The sequence below is a fragment of the Dermacentor albipictus genome, chromosome 1 (assembly GCF_038994185.2).
Source record: "Dermacentor albipictus isolate Rhodes 1998 colony chromosome 1, USDA_Dalb.pri_finalv2, whole genome shotgun sequence".
Taxonomy (NCBI): Eukaryota; Metazoa; Arthropoda; class Arachnida; order Ixodida; family Ixodidae; genus Dermacentor; species Dermacentor albipictus.
In genome coordinates this window covers 132,471,315-132,492,985 of record NC_091821.1, presented here as the reverse complement: position 1 = coordinate 132,492,985, position 21,671 = coordinate 132,471,315, and the positions used below count along the sequence as shown (strand labels likewise).

At 45.4% G+C, this 21,671-nt stretch overlaps 1 protein-coding gene across 4 annotated transcripts in view; it reads left to right on the top strand.

Annotated features, from left to right (window-relative positions):
• Positions 1-21,671, top strand: part of Cdc2rk (cyclin-dependent kinase 10) — a 64,451-nt gene that overhangs the window by 25,585 nt on the left and 17,195 nt on the right. The gene's annotated exons all lie outside the window — the stretch shown is intronic.

The window sequence follows — 21,671 nt, the reverse complement described above, 5'->3', positions numbered from 1 at the left end:
ACATGCCCATGGTGCGGAGCCACGCCAACCTTAGAACACATCTCATGGGCATGCACGGCATATACACAAAAGACAAACACAGAAATTACGGATCATACACAATGGGAGGCGGCGCTGTCCAGCTCACAGGAAGAGGTCCAAAGGGCCATCATCCGAAAAGCAAGACGGCGTGCGGAAGCCAGTGGGGCCCTTGTCTAGGGGCTCCACCCATTGAGCGTTTTATTCTTCAATAAAGTTGTTCTATCTATCTATCTGATGGGTACATGAGTGCAGTCAATGCACCCGCTCACACCAGGAAACCGTGCGATGGTGTAGAACTCCTCCATTACGGATGCCAAAGCATTAGCATTTGGCAACTTCACGAGCTGCGGGAACAAAGTGTCGGCAGTCATTCTTGACATTCGTGCAATGATTCGAGACACAGTTGCTCGCGAAACATTAACGAGGTTCCCGGTGACAACCTGAAATGTACTGGCGCCGTAGAATCGCAGCGCGATTAGAAGCTGGAGCAGCGGCGGCACGGGATGACCGCGTTCATTGTCTTTGGGACCAGTGGCAGCATTTCCAACAGCCGTAGCACCGCTTGCTTGGAAAAGTGGTACCGCCACGAGAATTAAGCGTCGTATACTTCTGTGGGATTCGATCGATCCTTAAGCCGTGGCTGTAATGGCGGCACGTATCGGTCTGCCTCATCCTCCGTAATATTGTGCACACGTCCCGCAAAATCGGCAAAGTCGTCGAGGCTGCCGTAGCAGGCGGCCATCTTGCTTGCTAGGCGAGAGTAGCAAAAGTCGCACTTAAGGTTGCCGATGATCATAATTTACTTTCCGGCACTCAAGTGTCGAATAAAGTTTACTTTAAGTACAAGATTTGTCCATGAAACGCGTTAAGCATCGGCCGGCTACTTAAGTCATAAGTTGAGGGTAAGTTCCGTTTTTGAATACGGGCCTTAGAATACGAGTATTTATGTGATTACAAGGGCCAAGCAGTATGCAGTTTTCTGTACTGAGAGTTGTATATTACACTACAGTATGTATTGAATGAGAAGATTGGGAACCGAGGTGCTCAATTTTTGTTGGTCACAACCATGTGAAGAAAGCACGGGGTAAGTTATCTGAAGTTTTTAAATGAAGGGCAGAAGTGATAAGCTAAATAGAGATGAAAGTGGATGAAAAATCAACTTGCCACCGGTGGGAGTCGAACCTGCAGCGTCTGCATTACGTGTGCAATGCGCTACCAATTGTGCTACTGCGGTGCCTGTATGTCTAAGGTCTAACCCAGGGAGTGTTAGCCAGTGCCACTCATGGCCATGGTGGCAGCAGCTGTATATTATGGAATGTATATTAGAAGTGGGAAACAGTAACAAGAAGCGAGGAGCAGTCCAGTATGTCTACCAACCGGGAATTCTCAGGGAATTTGAATAGACTGGAAATACTCAGGGAATTTGTGCTTCTATCAGGGAAAATTGGCTGTAACTTTATTGAAAGAGAACGAAAGTCGTGCTAATGCTGGCTCCAGTAACAGAGGATCGGCACAAGGTATTGCCAGAGTAGCTAACGACCGATTTTCCAGACATTATAAAATATGAAGACACCAAATAAACAGACACACACAAGAGAGAAGAAAATGGGACAGGGCGCCACTCGCAACTGTTTTATTTACAGAACGCAGGCACATATATACTGTCAGTCAACACATGTGCACAGAGCAAACATTCATTCACGCATCTAATCAAACATTCATGACGCACCACGCTCAAGAAACCTCATCTCGGCCTTATATAATGATATCGCAGAATCACTAGCGTACAAGCTGCCTTTCTTGCCTATGTGATAGGCTTCAACCAGTTCTCTTGCTCTAGTATCTTTACTTAGGGCAAGAATCTGCACATCTGAAAACAGGAGGCGCCCTGTCCCGTTCTCTTCTCTCTTGTGTGTGTCTGTTTATTTGGCGTCTTCATATTTTATAATGAATAGCTACCAACTAGCCCAACAAGAAGTGCTTTTAAGATTTTCCAGACGCCCAGTTTCTCAGACATGCCCCATAATTCGCACAGCTTTGCTGCACCACCACGTACTCCATATAATCAATGTATATTGCCCTGACTGCAGGTCTGAAATGGCATTAATCAAAGCCACCACCGCCGCCATCTTCATTATCTCGCCGCCTCGAACCGGCACTCTCGCACGCAGATCTGCTGGCAGCCGTAGCCACCACCGCAGCAACATTAGGCCTAGCTGCTTCTACGTTCGCTATTGTGCTGCCGTGTTTTTCATTGAAAGAATTCGCCGCTGTCAGCTATGGCACCAACTCCGCCTTTGCAATCCTCGCGATTGGCTTCGAAGCTCGCAGAGCACAGCGCGTTGCGTAATGCCAGTCGCCGAAAGTTAGCTTCGCCTCAGTACAGCAGTGTTACGCGGTGAAGCATAGTAAGAGGGAGAAGGGGCAATCCTCGCAGGACACAGTACGTATTCCTTAATTATACACACGTCCACCCCCGTCTCCTGTCACAGTACGAGCGCCGATATGCCTAATAAGTGCTGGCAGGCCTTAAGCGCTTTTTCGGACGTTTAGCCCTTAAGGGCAGTTAAAGACATGCATTCATTTTCTTTGGACTGCCCGATCTTTCGGATGTTTCTGTGGCCCCTAGGGAGTCCGAAAAATCGGACATTGACTGTACAACTGACCAAGAAGGTGCTTCAAACGATCCATGGGGAAACGGGTGGCAGAAGGAGGATGAGAACAGAAAGGACCGACGCATTGAGGAATGAATGAGGAATGAAGTTTGTCGCTGCGTCTTTGAAGGAGCTTGAGCTCAAAAAACAAAGTGCTGGCTGACACCAAGATGCAGGTGTCCCTCATCCAAACCAAAATAAACTCTTTAAAGCAGTGAAACCAAATACTGAGATGATGTGTACGGGCTGAGAGTATGTCAGGACAGTTGAGGTTGACTTCCTAGCTGTTGAGAGAGAATCTTAGTTGGCACAACGTTCAGGCCTCATACCAATGAGCTTGCTATCAGTAGATAGAAGTAGCTCATATTCAAAAAATATTTACTTATGTAGGCATCTCCTTTTCATTCATATTTGAAAAATGTTCACTCAATTTGGAATGGGTTTTATCATTTTTTTTCGCTGTGCATTTTACTAACACCTTCCTTCTGTTTTCTTTTTTAAATTAAGTAGATATTACTCCTTGCTATTGAAACTGGATTAAGTCATTTCGTTGTTTCAACATGCTTACTAGAGAGTGATAGCTTCGGGCAACATGGTGTCAGCCTGTCTTGACATTAAACAAAGTTCTGGCTCATTCAGGGAATATTGCAAAGGTGCTCAGGGAAAACCTGGAAAACTCAGGGAATTTGGAAATGTCAACTTGGTAGACACCCTGAGCACTCAGGTATATGCACAGTTACTATGTTTTTTGAGAATCACAATGAGAGCCCAGTAATGCATTCCATTTGGCTTATGATGTCCATCCTTAATTAAGCTCTCTAGGTTGTGGCAATTTTACCTAAAGGAAGAAAGGTGCTAAGGGCTTGCTGATGAAAGGCATCTTTTTTCAAAAAAATTGCTGTTTTTTTTTATGCTTGAATTACTGACTTTTATGTGTCCGTAATCAAGACAAACATTAAATAAGTGCTCAAGTGAAACGCTTCTTTTTTCTGGGGGAAGGGGGGGGGGTTGAACTTTGCCATGAAAGCTTAATGCCCTGAGAGTGCAACAAATAATTATACAGTCGAACCTCGATATATCGAACAGCGCGGTGATTGCAAAATAGTTCGATATAGCCAGAATTCGATATATAAGATCACGTAGAAAACGCGTCAAAAACTAGCACAAATCAATCAATGAACCAATTGTGGCGCAATACTCACATGAAGCTTCAAACAAAGTATTTATTTCGTTCGCTGAAAGTACTGAAGCAGCGTAGTCTGCTTCATATTGGCAACCGCGTGCTTGATCACGGCGTCCTCAACATAGTCCAAACGGTCCAGAAGAGACGGTCCAGTGCCTTCTATTGCGCCGCAGTAGCGGTGTACAACGGCCAAAGCAGCTACAGCCTCAGTTGCAGTCGGGAGCGGGGCAACATCAGCGCTTGCTGGATCAGCCTCGGCAGCGTCTTCGTTCGACCGCTCAGCAGTCACTTCTGCCGCAATCTCACGTCTTAGGGCCGATTTACGCTCGAGCCGCCCATCGCCGCAAGCCGCACCGCACGCTTGCGGTCGCACGAAAAGTTGCACTTATCCAGCACTTGTGCACAAATTACGATTTACACTGTGTGCACAGTGTATACCTTACACATTGTAAACCGAAATTTGTGCACAAGTGTTTGATACGTGCAATATTTCGCGCCACCGCACGCGTGCTGTGTGGCTCTGGGCGATGGGCGGCTCGAGCAAACCCCGCCACTGTTCCGGTGCTGTCGTCACCGCCAACGAAGTCCTCAATGCACGTGGTGTGTGGCTCAGCACCGACAAAGCGCCCCAACTGGCTCCACGGCCGCCTCGATCACGCGCGCACGGCGCACGAGGCGGCCGTGCTGGCTCCAAGCCGCCGCATGTGTACGCCGCTACGTTCAAATGGCGCCCTCGGCGCAACCGATGTGGGCAGCTGTTGTACGCAGCAGTCCGAAATGCCCATCGCACCGCCGCTATCTTCGAGAGTGTTGCGGGAAAGCTTGCCTCCTGTCAACAGAGCGCACTTGGTCCGGGTAAAGCCCCTCAATTTTCCAAAAGTAGCGCCATTCTTAGATCTTTCCACCACCCCGCTCACCCAGGCGTTGCCTCCTCCACTTCTCCTGTCGCCCCAGCCTCCTCCACTCCCCCATTGGCCAATCTGTGTCACGTGAAAGCAGGCCCCGCGCTTTTGTCTATTTTTTTCTTTCCGGCGCAGAGCAGGCGCCGCGCTTTTGTATATCTTTTTTTTTTCAGCGCGCTGCGACCCCCATTCTTGGGGCTGCGCGACGAAAGTACGGCAGGCGGTTTGAAGGAGCGCGGTAGTTTTATACAATGTGTTAGGGCCGAGTGCTTAATTGCGATGCCGTGCTGCTGCGCCTACGGTTGCCACAACAGACCCAGTGACGGCAAAAAGCTTTTTGCTTTACCATCTGCCGGGCGCAACGCAAAACGAAGAAAAGTGTGGATTCACAAGATCGGGCGGGCTGACTTCGAGCAAGTGGCAAAGAACGCGCGGCTTTGTGAAGTAAGTGCCACGGCTCCTCCAACCTCTTCTTTTGACGCCCGTGTCAAAACGGGCCCGTGTCCAGTGCATTGGGGGCGCGTTAAAGAACACCAGCTGTAAAAAAATTAATCCGGAGCCCCCATTATGGCGTGCCTTATGAGATCGTGGTGTTGGGATGTAAAACCCAAGAATCAACTTTTTTTCTGTCTTGTGTGCCTTGACTGTTTCAGTTAACGCAACACTGCTTCCTTGTGAAAACTTACAACGCAAAAGAATACAGACGCACGTAGTATACAGAGATAAAATTAGCACTTCAGCAAAAGTGTTGCTGGTGCCAATGAGGGGAGGGGGATAATTATTTTCTGAACCTCTTTCCAGTTGTCCCATCAAGTTCCTTCTTTTTTTTCTATCAAATTCTAACCATTTGCACTGTAATAAATAAATAACGATTTCATATGCTGGTACGTTGTTAAAATTATCTATGCCGCCTATGTGTGAAAACGTTGCTCATGGCCACCACAACCTGTGCATGAGCTACGTACATCTGTAAAAGGCGCAGAACAGAAACGGCCCTGCTGCCAGGCATTGCTGACCGCAGACAGTCGGAATCTCTCACGCGCCGGCCGAAAAAAAGCATCCTGCAGGTACGTAAATTAACCTACGAAACCACGTGCACATACTTTCACGCTGTCAAAACCTGAAACTCTGGTAATTACTCGCGTGTCTGAGCACACCGCGTGCTTGTGTCGTGTTTCAGCAACACGAACTTTCAATGTGCGCGCACTTTATGCCTTAAATACGCCTTGAATAATGGTGCTTTTCTCTATTTCTTCCGCAAATCCGACACGACATTCTTAAGGCCAGTTACCGACTGACAAAGCAAGATCTAGATTGAAAAAACTGCTCCGCAGGACTCGAACGAACTTTTCCGCGTATTTCCTCCCGTAGTGTGTTAGCCGTCGTCTGCTACGGCAGGCCCACCACCGGTGGCGCCACCGTCGAGGCCGCGCCGAGCGGAGGAGGAGGGAAGTGAATGGCGCTACTTTGGGAGATTGAGGGGCTTTAGGTCCGGGCGGCGGAGTTCGATATATCCATTTTACATCCGGCCCCGTTCGAAATAAAAAATTAAAAATGCATGTGATTTTCCACGTGATATAGAAAGTGTTCGATATACGCAATAATTCGATATATCCGTGTTCGATATATCGAGGTTTGACTGTATCACATTTTACTGCAGCCAGTTAAAAATGCATGTCAAGTGTTGTGCGACTTTGGACAGGAAGCTGGAGTCTATCATGAGAGTTTCAGTCTGCACTGTCTACTGTGCATAAAATGCAGTTAAAGATATTTGTTTATATTGCAGATAATATCTGGAAAAATGAAAGTTGTGTTTGACTTCAAAGGGGGCGTTAAAGCAAGCACACTCAGAATTATCAAGTTTGTGATTAATCTGAATTGTCTTGGCTATAGTACATAACTCAATGTAATGAAGTTGGTAAAAACGGAAATTTGCTTCATTAAATCAAAAATTCATTACATTGAAATTCAATCTTTCATGCAGATAAGTACAGTCAGTGATGAATTTTTCTTACATAGAAGGGGTCGGAAAGTTTTTCGAATTATCGGGCAATAAAAAAAAGCAAATTTGAATGAGGAAAAAAATTGTTGAGTCGGCAATGAAAGAGATATGGGTTCATGCTGTGTCGATGATATCTTCACATTGGCAGTACGAAGCGAAGGCACCCACGCTTTCACGTCCACTCCACCCCCACAGTTGATAGTGTTACCCGCAGTGAGACGACCCTATCAATAAATGCGCCAGCAGCAAGAGCAGATGCTTCGTCTGCATCTCACTTCAACACCTCCGAAACTCGAGATTGCGCAACCTCGAGCACTAAATGTTCAGGAAGACAGTGCATGATATGCCATCTCAGCCCATCCAGTCTTTGCACATGCGGCAGATTATCTCTCAAACAGAATGCATGTGTGCTCAGCCACGCTGATGGCTATGCTCAACCACAGCCATGCTAGAAAAGATGAGATGCACTACAACCTGCCCCCCCACCCCCCCTCCCGCCTTTGCGCACGCATGATCACATTACTGCGCTCTCTCCCCTCCCCCTCTTTCCCCTTGCTCATGCAAGAAGAGAGCGCTTATCAGGCCACCATTCTTCTCGGCTCACTCTCGCAAACTTTCATTCACACTTAATGTATGCAGCGCGTGGTGTGCGATATGATCTTATTGCACTTGGACTTTATACCGAACATAACTCTTCTGTGCTTCAACTGTGGCTCTTAGTCATGCAGTGTGCGATGTGTGAGGTGCGTTTGCTAGTAGCCGCTTGTAATTCAACCATTTGACCATCTACGTCCGTGGAAGTTACCATTTATTGTCTCAGTATTCTTTTATAATGACAGTGAAAGTTCATTATCTTAAAATCATGTATAAACACACTTCGTACATTGAATGAATGAATGAATGAATGAATGAATGAATGAATGAATGAACTTTATTCCCCTTTTAAGAGAGGGGAGGGGCCGGGGGGAGAAAGGGAGGTCTAAGTACTCCAGTCCCAGCAGGCGTCTGTCACCACATTATGTGGCTAGAAGTCTGTCTACCAGTCGTGGTAGGCCTCTGTTACCTCCCCAGCCCACCTCAGGACTCGGTCCTGTAGGGTGGGATCGGAGCTGCGCAGGGCAGTCTCCCACAGCTCCTCACTATTAATTAATGGTTTGAGCGTGCGGGGGCGAGTTTTGATGCGGCATTGCCACATGATATTTGAGAGATCTGCTATCGGGACAGGGCAAAAGCGACACTTGGTTGTCGGGTATGTGGCGCGGGGTAAGAAAAGTGCGAGTTTGTAGTTGTCACCACAGTATTTCTCTCTGGCGCGTTCTAGGCACAGAAAGAGGTGGATACATTAGGCGTTGGTGTCTTTAATGTGTGCGAATTTCCTGGAATGTGACGAGTGTGTCTTTATTGGTGTGTTGTTGGGAGTCATTGGGTTCTAGAGTTAGGCCCATATTTGCGGTCACTCAGTCCGTGAATCCCAGAGCAGCGGCGTGAGCCATTTCATTGCCGTGGAGTCCTTGATGTGCTGGAGTCCATACGAGAGCGATGTCGTTTTCTGGTGAGTGAGCGACAAGTAGAGAGTGCGTGAGGTTGTTAATGTAGCCGTTACTGTAGTTCCAAATAGCCGTCTGAGAGTCGCTAATGATGATGTCGCATTCGGGTAGCCCCGATGCGTGTGCAATGGTGGCCTCTTCCGCGTCGCCCACTGAGGTGGTCTTGACTAATGATGGACAGTGTGGCCTGGTTGTCTACGACGGCTAGAGCATAACGATGTCTAGGGGTGTAAGCTGCAGCGTCCACATAGTAGACTTCTTCAGCCTGTCCATAGCTGCGTTGTAGCACCTTGGCTCCAAGTGTACGGCGTTTGACGTGAAATTCGGGATGCATGTTTCTGGGTAGGGGCTGGATATGGTATTGGCCTTGTATGTTCAGAGGAAGTTGATGTCGCTTGCACTCGTTGAATGATGGAGCATCATGAAGTTGTCTCAGGATCTCACGCCCAGCTTCAGTGGTAGTGAGTCTGTGGTATTGCGATGATAGATGTGCTTCGGTTAATATCTTAAAGAGTATTAAGTGTGGCCGTGGCCATCACCCTTTGTGTGGATGCTCTAATTGGAACACCAAGAGCGACTTCGTGTATCTTGCGGATCAAGCAATTGACAGTATCCTCTTCCTGCCTAGAGGGTGAGAGATATGGTAGCGCGAAGGTGATTTTGCTTAAAGACAAAAGCCTTGATTAGCTGAATTAGCTCCTTCTCTTGAAGCCCTCCATGTTTGTTGGAGATCCTCCCTATCAGGCGGAGCATATTACCTACTGTTGTTTGTAGTGCTTGCAAGGTATGCTGATTTGCTCGGTTGCGTTGGAGGTGTAATTCTAGGACCCTTATCATGTCTACGTGCGGTATGTGGTGCCCTTCAATCATGAGTTGGATGTTCGGGGGTGAAGTCCTGAAGCGTCTCGTGGGGCGCGGAAGGAGCTGTTATTTGTTGGGGGTGCACCTGAGATTCAACTCGTGCCCTACTTGTTCGACCTGATCAATTGCTGCTTGGAGGGTGTCTTGGATGTGCCCGTCAGAACCTCTGGTCATCCACAGCGTAATATCATCCACGTACAGTGTGAATCAGAGGTCAGGAGTCTTCTTGAGAGTGAAAGCTAAAGGTCGCATAGCCAAATTGAAGAGGACAGGGGGGGAAAGTACTGCCCCTTGGGGCGTGCCAGTGCTTCCTAAACTTATTTGGCCAGATTGTTCGCTGCCTAATTGTAGCATCGCAGTGCACTTCGTGAGGAAGATGCGTATATAGCGGTAGATTCGCTCCCCGCAGTTTATAATGCTATGTTCGCGTAGTATGGCCAAGTGGAAGACGTTTAAGGCGCCCTTGAGGTCGAGGCCGAGCAACGCTTGTGTGTCACGTGCGTTGCTCGGTTCGATAATGTCTTCTTTGAACCTTAGCATGACATTCTGACAAGAAAGAGATTTGCGAAAGCCAGTCATTTCCGAAGGGGATAGGTGCTTATGTTTGATGTATTTGGAGAGGCATAGGTGGATTACGTGCTCCAAGATCTTCTCTATGCATGAAGTGAGAGAAATTGGATGGAAGTTATCAATGTGAATTGGCTTATTCGGCTTTGGAATGAAGATCACTTTGGCTGCTTTCCATTGTTGGGGTATCTCCCTCTCTTCGAGACAGTGGTTGTAATGCTCGGTGAGTTTGCGTATGGATTGCTCATCGAGGTTGCAAAGCGTTTTATTGGACGCAGAGTCTGGGCCAGGTGCCGTGGTGGTTTGCACTTGGTTGAGGGCATGTCGAACCTCCACTTCTGTGATAGGACTGCAAAGCTCCTCATTGGGTTCACCAGCATAGTCGGGCATGGGTATTTGCGTAGGAGAGAACATATGTTTGGAGGCCAGGTTGCTGAACATGGTCGGCAGGTCGGCTGCATGTTCATGCAGCAGTTTATTCATCTGGTGGTTATCGGGCATCCTAGACGTACGTGGTGGGGTCGAGCAGGTGCCGGAGCAATTGCCAGGTCCTTTTAGTGCCAAGATTACCATGCGCTCCTTCGCAAACCTGAGTACAGTACAAACACAGCACAGCCAGTACAAACTGGCTGTGCCGCCAGTTTGATAGCGTATTGTTGGATCTGAGAGTCTAATTTGGCGATTCTTATTCGGAGTTTGTGATTGTAACGTGCTGTTAGCCATTTTTTAAGTAAAGTTCGCTTCGCTTCCCTCATGTTTAGGAGCTTGGAATCAATTGTGGCCGAGGGTGTGTCTAGCGAGAGAGTGGTGGTATGGACCTCTACGTCTGCCTGCAAGGCAGACGTAGAGGCCCATACCACTACTCTCTCGCCCATTGCTCAATGTTGGTAATGGTTTCTTCATTAGTGTTGCAGCGAGATTTTCTGAATTCCGTCCAATTGGTAAGCCTTAGTGGTTTTGTGGCTAGCGGTCTGTGCTTAAAATCTAGACAGAGTTCGAGGATGTAATGGTCGCTTCCTAAGTTGTTTTGGAGGTTTTGCCACGTCGCCTGAGTGATACAGTGAGTTAGGGTGAGGTCGGGAGATGTATCCCTACTGACGCTATTTCCTAGCCGGGTAGAAAGAGTAAAGTCATTGTAGATGGTGAAACATTGATTTTGTATGTGCTGCCATAGAGCTCATTCCTTAGGAGTGGATGCGGAGTGGCCCCATATTTTATGGGGGGCATTGAAGTCGCCCGTTACAAATAGCGGCTGTTTATTGGCGTTAGCTTTGGGTTGAGCAAGCATGTGCTCAAAGCAGTGTTGTTGAGCATTGGGAGGGCTATAAACATTCAACACGCATAGGGTGGGTTGTTTGTGGCTTTGAGGTAGAATTTTGATGAAATTGTGGGGGATTCCAGTACTGCTGAACGTGTCCCATTTAACAGAAAGATGTTGTTTTGCTAGTATGGCAGTGTTGGGCTTATCTATGTGAGGGTCTTGAAACGTGTTGAATCCAGGTAGCGTGACTTTCCCATGTGTTTCCTGCAAGGTTATAATGTGAGAGTGCTCGTTAAGACTCTGTAGAAATAGTGTTAGACATGCACACTTGTTGCGGAACCCCCTGCAGTTCCACTGCCAGATGACTAGACTACGGGCTGGCTTCATCATTATTATCGTTTTGAAAGATGGGAACTTGTGACGTCGCGGAGCGTCTTCCCCAGCTCTCGATTGGCTCTTGGAACCGGCAAAACTGTGCAGATGCCTCACAAATACATGCATCAAGCTTGCTCTGTAGCCAATTTTCAAGGGCAACAAGTTTGTTTTCCACGATGTCCATGCGGTCAGTGAGGACAAATATGGCGTTTTCAACGGTGTTCTCGGTGTCTGTTATTTCGGCATTCTTCCTTTTTGCAGGTGGGGGCTGCATGTGTGATGAAGGCGGCGTTAGAGTTGCAGCTTCCGTCGTAGAAGCGGATGCAAGAGTGTCCATTTGTTCTGTCGAAGGACGTGTGAGTGTGGGCGCAAGCGTTTGTGGCTGTGGTTTGGAAGTAGCAGCAGGAGTGTCAGTGATTTCGATGGGGGTGGGGGGAGCATTGCTTTGAGCTGCTTAATTTCATTTTTAAGCATTTCGTTATGATTTAGCAAGTATTTGATGAGAGAGCTATCAGCATCGTGTGAGGAGCTGCTATTGTGGGAGACTACTCCTGCCCAGCTCACCTTTGTATAGTTGATGGGCAGTCTCCTCGTTGCGTGGAGTCAGGGGAGGCCAAGCTTGCTTCGATGATGGGAGCTACGCTGCTGTTGCAGTGTTTGTGCGGGCAAAGCTGCTCTGCGGCTTCTCTTGTCCAGTGCGTTGATTGGGGGCCTGTACAGTGTTCCTGGCCGGAAGTGTCAATTTAGACTCTGGAGGTGCCAGGGGCGGTGTCCGTGGTTTGCAAAGAAGTTTGCACTTTGAGGAACCAGTCTCGTGTGTTCCGTTGCAGATGATGCAAGTGGGAGTACAGCTGTGGTCCTGAGGAGGACCTGGCATGCCACATTTTGGGCAAAGACATATAGTCACATTGGGGCAGACGTCTTGGCGATGGCCAAGCTGCCAGCACTTAGTACACGCCTCCACATTTTGTCGATATGGTCGCAAACGAAAGTCTGTGTGGAGGTAGCCGATGTAGAAGGGGACCTTTGAGCCTTCGAAAGTGACCAGGATGGAGTCTGTAGAGCACATTAAGGTTCAAAATACATGGTGTTCAACGGACACAAAGTTATAAAAAGGTAAATAATTTGTTATATCGAGAATTTTGTTATATTGAAGTTTGTTATATTGAGGTTTAACTGTGTAAAAAACAAAAGGTGCATCTTCACTGCACAATGTGAGATAACACTTCATGTTGCTTCATTAAGCAGCCACAGTGACTGCCACTTGAGGGTCATAAACCATCGTGTATCGGCGGATGCAGCTGCTGTGCCATTTTCTTTTTGCGATTACATCTAGAAAGGAGAAAACATGCAGTACAATTTACTTCATTCATTTTTTAAATTGAATTGTTTCCTTGTTTCAATTCTGATTTTAATAAATTTAAATATTTCATGTTTCATTGTTATGTGTGCACACATCTCCACTGCCCTCGGCACCTGATAATTTGTATCTTCAGCAGTTCCAGATGCATTGAATCACAAATGGCTAGTCAAGCTAAGATGCTTATATGGCTGCCCAAGGAAGCCAAATCATGGAACGTACGCTCAACATGGGATCATGGAAAAGGAATTGTTACTGCCAGAATGCATGAGCAGTTTTGCTAAAGTTAACCTGCTGCCACTGCTGGATTTTAAAATATTTATTGAAAAATTTTTTTAAAATTAAATTGTGCTGAGGATTTACTCAGGTCCAGGTGTGTAGAGGAAAATGGGAGCAGGAGGGTGAAGAGCAGGAAGCATCGATCTTGTGGAGACCCTTTGAACTCCTGTCCCTGGTTCACATGTGGTTTGAGCCATTTGCCCTGAGCTAATGCTGGAGGATTCAGCCTTACTTGAGCTAGCATATATACCCCGCAACCACTGCCACTGGCATGACACCAAACCTGCTGCCTGCAAGCATGTATCGCTTTTCATTGCACAATCCATTTATGTTTCTTTGTTTCTTGAGCCGCTGCAGACGAAAGTCTGCAGTTCCATTAAAAGTAATGACATCATGCGCACTCGAGTGGAAGCATGACAGGCACTGAGGGCTGCAAGAATTTATGTCAATGACATAGTTGTGTGTGTCAAAGCCCTAGTGAAAGCTGGATTTTATGTTTTTTACACAAGTTTTTCCATAAGGATAATGCCAAAAAAATATCTTTAAGTACCCCCGTGTACTGGAGCAAGATGCTTCAAGCATATTGAAAGAAGGCCTTGCAGCTCTTCTATAAAAGGCGTGGAATGTGTCTGCTTTTAAAGGGCAAAGCTTCGAAAATAGTTTCACACAAATGCTTTGAGCTTTCTATAAATGGAATATAGTTGTATTGCTAAAGTTTTCATTTGGCTTCATATTTTTATCCTCAAGTAAAATGACCATTTGGTCAAATTTTATGCAAGTGCTTTTTGTTTACTTCATACTCATACTTTATACTTCATAGTCCTAAAGAATTTATTTGCCTCTTCTGTCTATATGTAGTCTCTCTGGCCCCATCCTTGCTTGTAGGAGTAACTGTGTTTCCATGTCACTAATTAGTTGCTGCTTTCACACCAGGCCACATTCCTGTTATTTTAAAGGAGCACCTAACTTCTGTATTTTAACTACCATGTATCACTAGGGATTGGATTTTTCTGCCTTTATGTCTTGAAATTTGGCTGGCATTTATCGGGTTTTATTTTCCTAGAAAAATTTGGCTCTTATTGGAATTTATTTTGGTACAGTGCCATCTTTTCAGAATTTCTGGCACTTAGCTATGAAAAACTGCTCATGAGTAGTATTTATAGCAGTAAGGAAACAGTAGAACGACAAAGCTTTGTCATAAAGGCAGTTAGGCAAATAAACAGTTAAAATTCATTAAAATACATGCACATATACATGCAGGAGTTTTCGTCAGAGAGCTAGCAGCTGTCTTTTCTGTCTATCATTCGGATTCAAGAAAAGCTGCACTCCACGTGGATGTTAGATAGGGAAAGGGAAGCATCCGAGAGGCATGGCCACTCGGGACGGTGCGTTTTCTAAAAAAAGATGGGCTTGATTTTGTCCCACACTGTGTAGAGCATATACTTCAGCATCCCTTCCTTGCTTGCCACCATCAGGGGTAGGAATCTTGCACCAGTTGCACTATTTTGATACTCAAGCATATATAGCTGAGTCAAATTGGGCCGAAAGCGGGAAAATCACCAAAATTGCATCACACTGCTCCAGATTGGCAGCTTTGGCTTTGGCAGGTGTGAGCGAAAGATTATTTTTATCTATTTATTTTTAATTTATTTAAAATTTTCCTTACAGGCCTCGTATGAGGCATTGGGTAAGGGGGGCATCACAGTAAGGACTAAATGAGTATATATAATGGATATACAACAAAACATAATATACATCGAAAATAGGCAGTATAATCATGTATACGCGACATTTTATGCAAACAGAGCACTGCACAAAAATAATAGGAGACAGTTGCATGTTAGAGAAAAGACAAAAGGTACAGTTTGTTCAGCAAACAGGACAACAATGTACAAAAGTAGCCACTCCAATATCATAGGATAAAAAATACTAGAATAATAAGCAAAATAATGAGCTTATAAATAAAAACACGAGAGCGTGCAAAACGCATAAAACTGGAAAACAAAAGAAAAAACATCATGCCATTTGTCGAAGTTAAGCAGTGGAATATGAACTTGAACTGGCGGAATTTATCAGGATTTGTTTCAGAGACGACAAAATCGGGAATCGTGTACTGAATGGCACAAAGTGGCGCCAACCAATTGAATGCATGTCTGTTCCTATAGATACATGTGAAGCTGAGGTGATTATGTAATCTGCATGATGTCAAAGTGCGACTTCAAGCCGTAAACAAGATTTTCTAGCCGCATGAATATGCTTGTGAAGTAATATTAAGAGTGCAAAATCACAACGAGTACTTAAGGGCGGAAGTGAAATATCAAGTTTTATTTATGAGATGCTTGAATTGTAGGTATAGTTACATGGGATAAACTTAGCAGCTCTATTTTGAACTGATTCTAATAAGCTGATTAGGTTATAATGATAAGGTGACCAAATTAGAGAGGAAAATTCTAGCTGCGGGCAAACAAATGTCTAATAAGCTAGCTTGTGGATGTTAGAGGGTGAATTATGTAGGTTTCAGCCTAAGTACCCCAGTGATATTGAAGAATTAGCACATATGATAGTAGAATGATGGCTCCAGGAAAGACTTGGTACAAGATTAATTCCCAAGTACTCGTATAACGTAGCTAGACAAATGGGTTATTATTTATGTGATATGGGAAATTAGAGATTGAGTGTTTCTGAGTGAAAGACATTACTTTGAATATAGATAAATTTAGTCATTAACCAAGTGTTACACCAATCCAAGATAAGCTGGAAATCGTTTTGAAGCAGGATGTGGTCATCAGAGCTAGTTACAGGGCAGTAAATAATGCAGTCATCAGCAAAGATTCGCACTTGGGATGCTAAGTTATTGGGAAAATCATTAATGTATGCAGTTAAACCTCTATTTAACGAAGTGAGTGAAATTGGCAATTTGCTTCATTGTATTGAAGTTTGACCTTTTATGCAAATAAGTACAGTTACCGACCGATTTTTTTCTTGCATGGAAAGTGACTGCAGAATTTTCCAAATTATCGGGCTATCGAAAAAAGCAAATTTGAATGAAAAAAAACAATTAACTTTGATAAATTTGGGAGTCGGCGACGAATGATACTGTTTCATGCCATGGATGTCAATGATATCTTCACATCGGTGGTACGAATTAAGCGAAGCCAACCACGCCTTCGCCTGCACTCCACCCTCGCGGCTGATAGCGTCGCCCGTACTGAGACAACGCTATCAGGAAAAGCGCACCCAGTGAGTAGCGAATGCTTTGTCTGCATCTCACTTCAACGGATCACCGAAACTCGAGGTTACGCAACCTCCAATACTAAACGTGCTGGAAGACAGCTTACACGGTGCCACGCTATCTCGGCGTGTCCACTCTTTGCGCATGTGGCAGATTACCACTAAAGCAAGGTGCGCGGCTGCGTATGAGCTCAGCCACACTTACAGCCATGCACAGCCACAGTAGAGATGCGTACCAACTTGCCTCCCGCCCCCTCATGTGCGCTTGATCGTGTTCCCTTGAGCTGCCTCCTCTGCCCCTCTTTCTCTTTGCTTGCGTGGGAAGGCAGCACTCGTGCATCCAGTATCTTTCTAAGTCTCACCCTCATACATTTTCATTCGCACCAAAAGCATACAGTGTGCTGGGCACAATATGATTTTATCGCACTTGGACTTTATACAGAACATTATGCGGCTCCACTTCGGTGGTTGCTCTTGTTGCCCGGTGATGGGTGATTTGAGAAGTGCGTTTGCAAGCAGCCACTTGAATATCTGTCGCTGTTTTTGACTATGGGAACTACTTTCACAGCCTTCCAATCCGACAGGAGATCTCCAGAACTTAGTGACTGTCTGAGGATGTGTTATAATATTTTGCTAAAAGTCATAACGGTGTTCTTTAGTATTTTGCAGTTAATATCATTGATGCCACAAGCATGAAATACCATAAGGTTGTTTACTAGAGGTACAACGCTGTCAATAGTAATGTCGATGGGCATCATGTACTGATAGTTGTACTGATAGTCGGGAACATCAGTTAGGGTGGAGAGATCTGTACTAAAGATAGATGAAAAATAGGTGTTGAAGCACGAAGGACACTCATTGTGTGGAAGGGGGGCACATGATCGTATTATGTAAAGAAATATGACTAGTGTCGCGGTTCAGAGAGATGATTAGCCAAAGCTTTTTAGGGTTGGAATATAGCCGAGGTGGAAGGTCATATGAAAACTGCTCAGCTTTAACAGCGCTTAAAGTAGAGTTGTAGTTTTTTAAACACCGATTATATTTTTCCCAAGCTGATGGGGTGTCCAATCGTTTAGCATTCCTGCATATGCATTTCTTTTTGCTTCGAAGTTGCCGAAGGAAATTGGTAAACCAAGGGTTCGATTTATCATGTGATGTTTTGATTACTGGGATGTGCTGGTTTACTAATGAGAATAATTTGTCTCGAAAGAGTACCCAGGTTCCCTCGACTGCTCAATTGTAAAAGGAAGGAAGAAATACATTGTTGACAAAAATTTCTAATTTAGCATTAATGGTAGTATAATCACTTTTGTTATAGTTTTGATTTGTTTTACAGTCGAAACCACTTATAACCATACAGGTTTTAACAATATATCGGTTATAACAATGAGAAACTGCTGCACCGTCAACTTTTGTATATTTTCCATGGTGAAATAACCGGCTTATTACAATGCCTCGATGCAGCATGATCGGTTATAATGATGAAGTCTGGCTGCTGCGGGTCTGAGCTGAAAGGTTGTGAGATGCGAAATCCTTGAAAATAAAAAAAGTAAAGCAAGAAATTTGAGCTGCTGCACGATGGGCCGCTGCTCCAACAGCCGCCGTGCACTCATTTTCCAGCCATCTCCGTGCGGTTTTCTCCCGTCGCCCTTCCATCCCTCTGAACACGAGTGGGCTGTGCCCATAGCTCTACGCCGCCCCACCTTACGAAACACGAATGGACTGCATGGACTGCACCAACTGTGCTGCAAGGAGATTGCTCACATGTTGCTCGCTGGCTCCTCATTTGTACTTTCCTCTCCCCCTTCTTGTAGGCGCTGAGCCGTGCTTCCGCAAGGGCTGCAGAAGATAGCGTCAACCTTTCATTCCTTTTCCACTCAAGAACCACTTCTCTCCTCATTCAGTGCGGTTCTGAAAATGGGTTGATCACTCGCGTTCGTCTTTGTTGGTTGTGTCAAAGTCGTTCCTGGCCACACGGTTTCTCAGCCTCGCTTGACTCGCCACCGAAACGGAAGATGGCCGATCCACCCGCTGATCATCAGCAATGCACGACATTGCTGGTGAAAAGAAAACGCGCGGCTATGGATTTGGAAACTAAGTGCTTCTAACCGATGAGACCATCGTCGCGAACGTGCTTACATCAAATAGCGATGGTGACGGCACCACTGATGATGCGGTAGGGCAGGCTGCCTCAACGTTGTCCTCACGGGAGGCCCAGCAGATGATTCAGTCCCTTCAGGCTTCGTTTTCATGAGAAACCTTCTGCTGCACTACGTGGAGCACTTGGATGCCTTGGAGAATGGTGTCGGCAAGCTTCACGTATAGCGTGCAAGGCTGATGGACATTGGCTTTTCTCATGCAAGCCAGTGGGAAGTACGTGGTGAGAGGCTTGTGGCGATCTCTCCTTAGCGTTTCTTCTGGATTTCTCAAGCTGACAGGCTACCGCAGCAGCCTTCAAGCAATTTTTAAAAGGCCCCCTTTTGGGGCAACCAAAGCGATGCCTCGGTAGTGCTCGCATATCGCTTGCCACCCATGACACCTCTTTGCAGTGGTTATAGGAGTGCCATTCTTTGACGCCGACAGCCGCAGCATGTTACATGCAATCGGAGCGCCCAGTAAGCAGTTAAACGTGTGAACACAATCAGCAGCCAGATGGAGGAAGGTGATGGGGAGGGGCATTGGCCTCCCCGCCATTATAGTTTTCTCACATCAGCTCTGCCATCCCCCTATTTTGATTTTTTCATGCAACCTGGTTATAGCAATTATCGGTTATAACAATATAATTCGCGGCACTTGAATATTGTTATAAATGGTTTCAACTGTATTTACCATACCTATATATGGTAATGGAATATTGAGGGTTAATTGTAGTAGATTATAGTTGCTAAAACCATCTAAGTATGCTATTTGCTGAGCTGTTTCAGGGTTGGTTGTAAGTACTAAATCCAAAATGTCACGGTGCAGGGCGTTGTCTTGTTTGTCTTGAAGTGCATGTAAATGTAACTTTTGTACTCTGGCTGCGAGTGGGTGCGAATAGTGGGAACTCAATTAAGCCCCTTGAATAAAACTAAAGGTAGCGACATTTTTTTTATCTTGCCGCCCGAGCCACGAGCAAGGGCAGGCGAGAGGGCGTCTTGGGCTTATCCGCGCCTCCCTGTTGGTGGAGTGAATTTGCATCATGTGGTGGTGCTGGCACCTCTTCCGCAGAAACATCTGCAACCATCCATATGCTGCCTGCAGCGGCTTTCGTTTGTTAGTTTTTTTGCGGTGCCACGACAGTTGCTCTTGACCACGCGGCCCTACAATTGTGGTGATCGTGAATCGTGATATCACATCGATCGCATTGCTGCGCAGCATGATTGCCGCAATCAAAAAGTGCAAACTGAGAGGGCGAGCAGTGAGGAAAGGTGCGTGCAGCAAGGCAGCGGGAGAGGGGACTCTGAAACAACTTCTGTGGTAAAACACCTCCAGTCACTTCACCAGAACTTAACACAAAAATTGTGTTAAAATGCTTCTAGGGTGCTCTTCATCACTTCTTTAATGGTGCAGAATGCAAGGTGTTGTGACTGTTACCCTCTTAATTACTATAATACCCTAAATTAAAATTTGACTGCTTCATATTTCTCCCAGTAGTAAGACATATTGGGATAATAAGCTATAAGACAGCTCCAAAATCAGAGCTTGTCTGCTCCAGTCTGCTCCAGAATGAAATTTTATCTGCTCCAAAAATTGCTACAAAATGATGGCATTCTCATCCCTGCAACATAGAATGCGCATCTGTACCTGTTGGACTTCGATGATCTGGACTGAGAGCCTCTAAGAACTCAACCACTTCATTCATAAAAGCATTTTTCTCTCTTCTCTTGTAATCGCTATGCGTCTGTCATGTGTCTCGTGTGGGGAGGCACGCAGATCTGTAAGACGAGATATCAGCATACATGCTTGGGGTGAACAAGTTGCGTGTCCATTTCCGAAACAACTCAACACTGCTATTTCTTGGACTCTCACTCTATCCAAAATGGCCAGTTGGTGTGTGCCTTTCGAAATAAGCTCTCTGGCTGTGTGCTCACCTTATTTGTGTCCACTAGCTGGCATACACTGGTGAAGTCTCCTGCATGAAAGGCGGGCTTGTAGTCGTTATTGTAAATAATGTAAAGATTCAAAATAACCCCACTTTTCTTTTCCTCGCTGTGCTTTCTCTCTCTCTACATTCTTCTATTCTGTCCACTTTTTACTCTATTACCCCAACCCCCTGCTGGCCAATGTTCAGAACTGTGTGTAAATGATGCAGTTTCTTTCTTTTAACCACAAATTATAGTTATTGCCAGATGTGTAAACTGATATAGACACACGGGAAGGGCAGAGAGGAATGGACTCGTATGCGCATAGGCACCCTTTATCCGGCCCCTTTTTGTTACGACGTGGTTGGTGAGGCCCCCTGTATTCCCCGGAAAAATAGAAATGATAGACAAGAGGTTTGGGTGACACTTTTAGAACTGCAAAAAGAAAACCTCCTCGGCTAGAGACCCTACTACAAACACATGGGAGCTTGTGTACTGGCCGAGCACAAACACCCAACTCACTTTGGAGGGTCCGGTTGTATGATGCAGACCCTGGTTGACCAGCCACAATAATTTCCTGAATTTGGCACTTTTTGATATAAGCCCAATTCCTAAATTTGAAATCGGCAGGTCCTTTTCAGCATTTATTGGTAAATACCCAAAACTCCACTTTCTACTGATAACAGTACCAGATGACATGCTTGCCAATTTCCTGTTGCATTCTGGAGACTTCTTGTTACATTTTTAGGACTGCACTTCGTCTTTTCTTTCAACTAAAGCATTGTTATTGATATGGATTCTCCTACCTCTAAAGTGCCACTCAGCCAGTTTGGTAGCAAAGTACCTGGTGTGTTTCCATGTGTGCGTGTTTCATACACTTGAACCTGCTTTAATGCAGGTTTAGCAGGTATGATGGGCTTTGGCTGCTACATCATATATTGAAAACATGTAAAATTGGCCCATCTTCAATAATGTGCAGTTACGATGATTGAATGTTCTTGCTTAGCTCCATTATAAGTAGGTTGCACAGCGCGCATGTGTGCTGTGTGCATATGTACATGCACTGGCATGCACAGTCAACTTTCATTAATTCGATATTTCTTAACACAGCCGCCTTATACATGTGTTGCACGGGCACTTTCAATAAAGCCCAAGTGGGCTCGTTGAAAGTGCACTGTTTAGTACTTGTTTTAAAGAAGTTCAAAAAGCACGTAATTAACAAATCGGTAAGAGTTTGTGAATATTTGAAATTTTGAATTTCAATCAGTCTGCTATTTTATTAATGTTTGATTCAAGAATTCACTACATATTTGAAGTTGACAAATATTCGTTTCTTTCAAATATAAGTGATTACACTAATTGTAGTC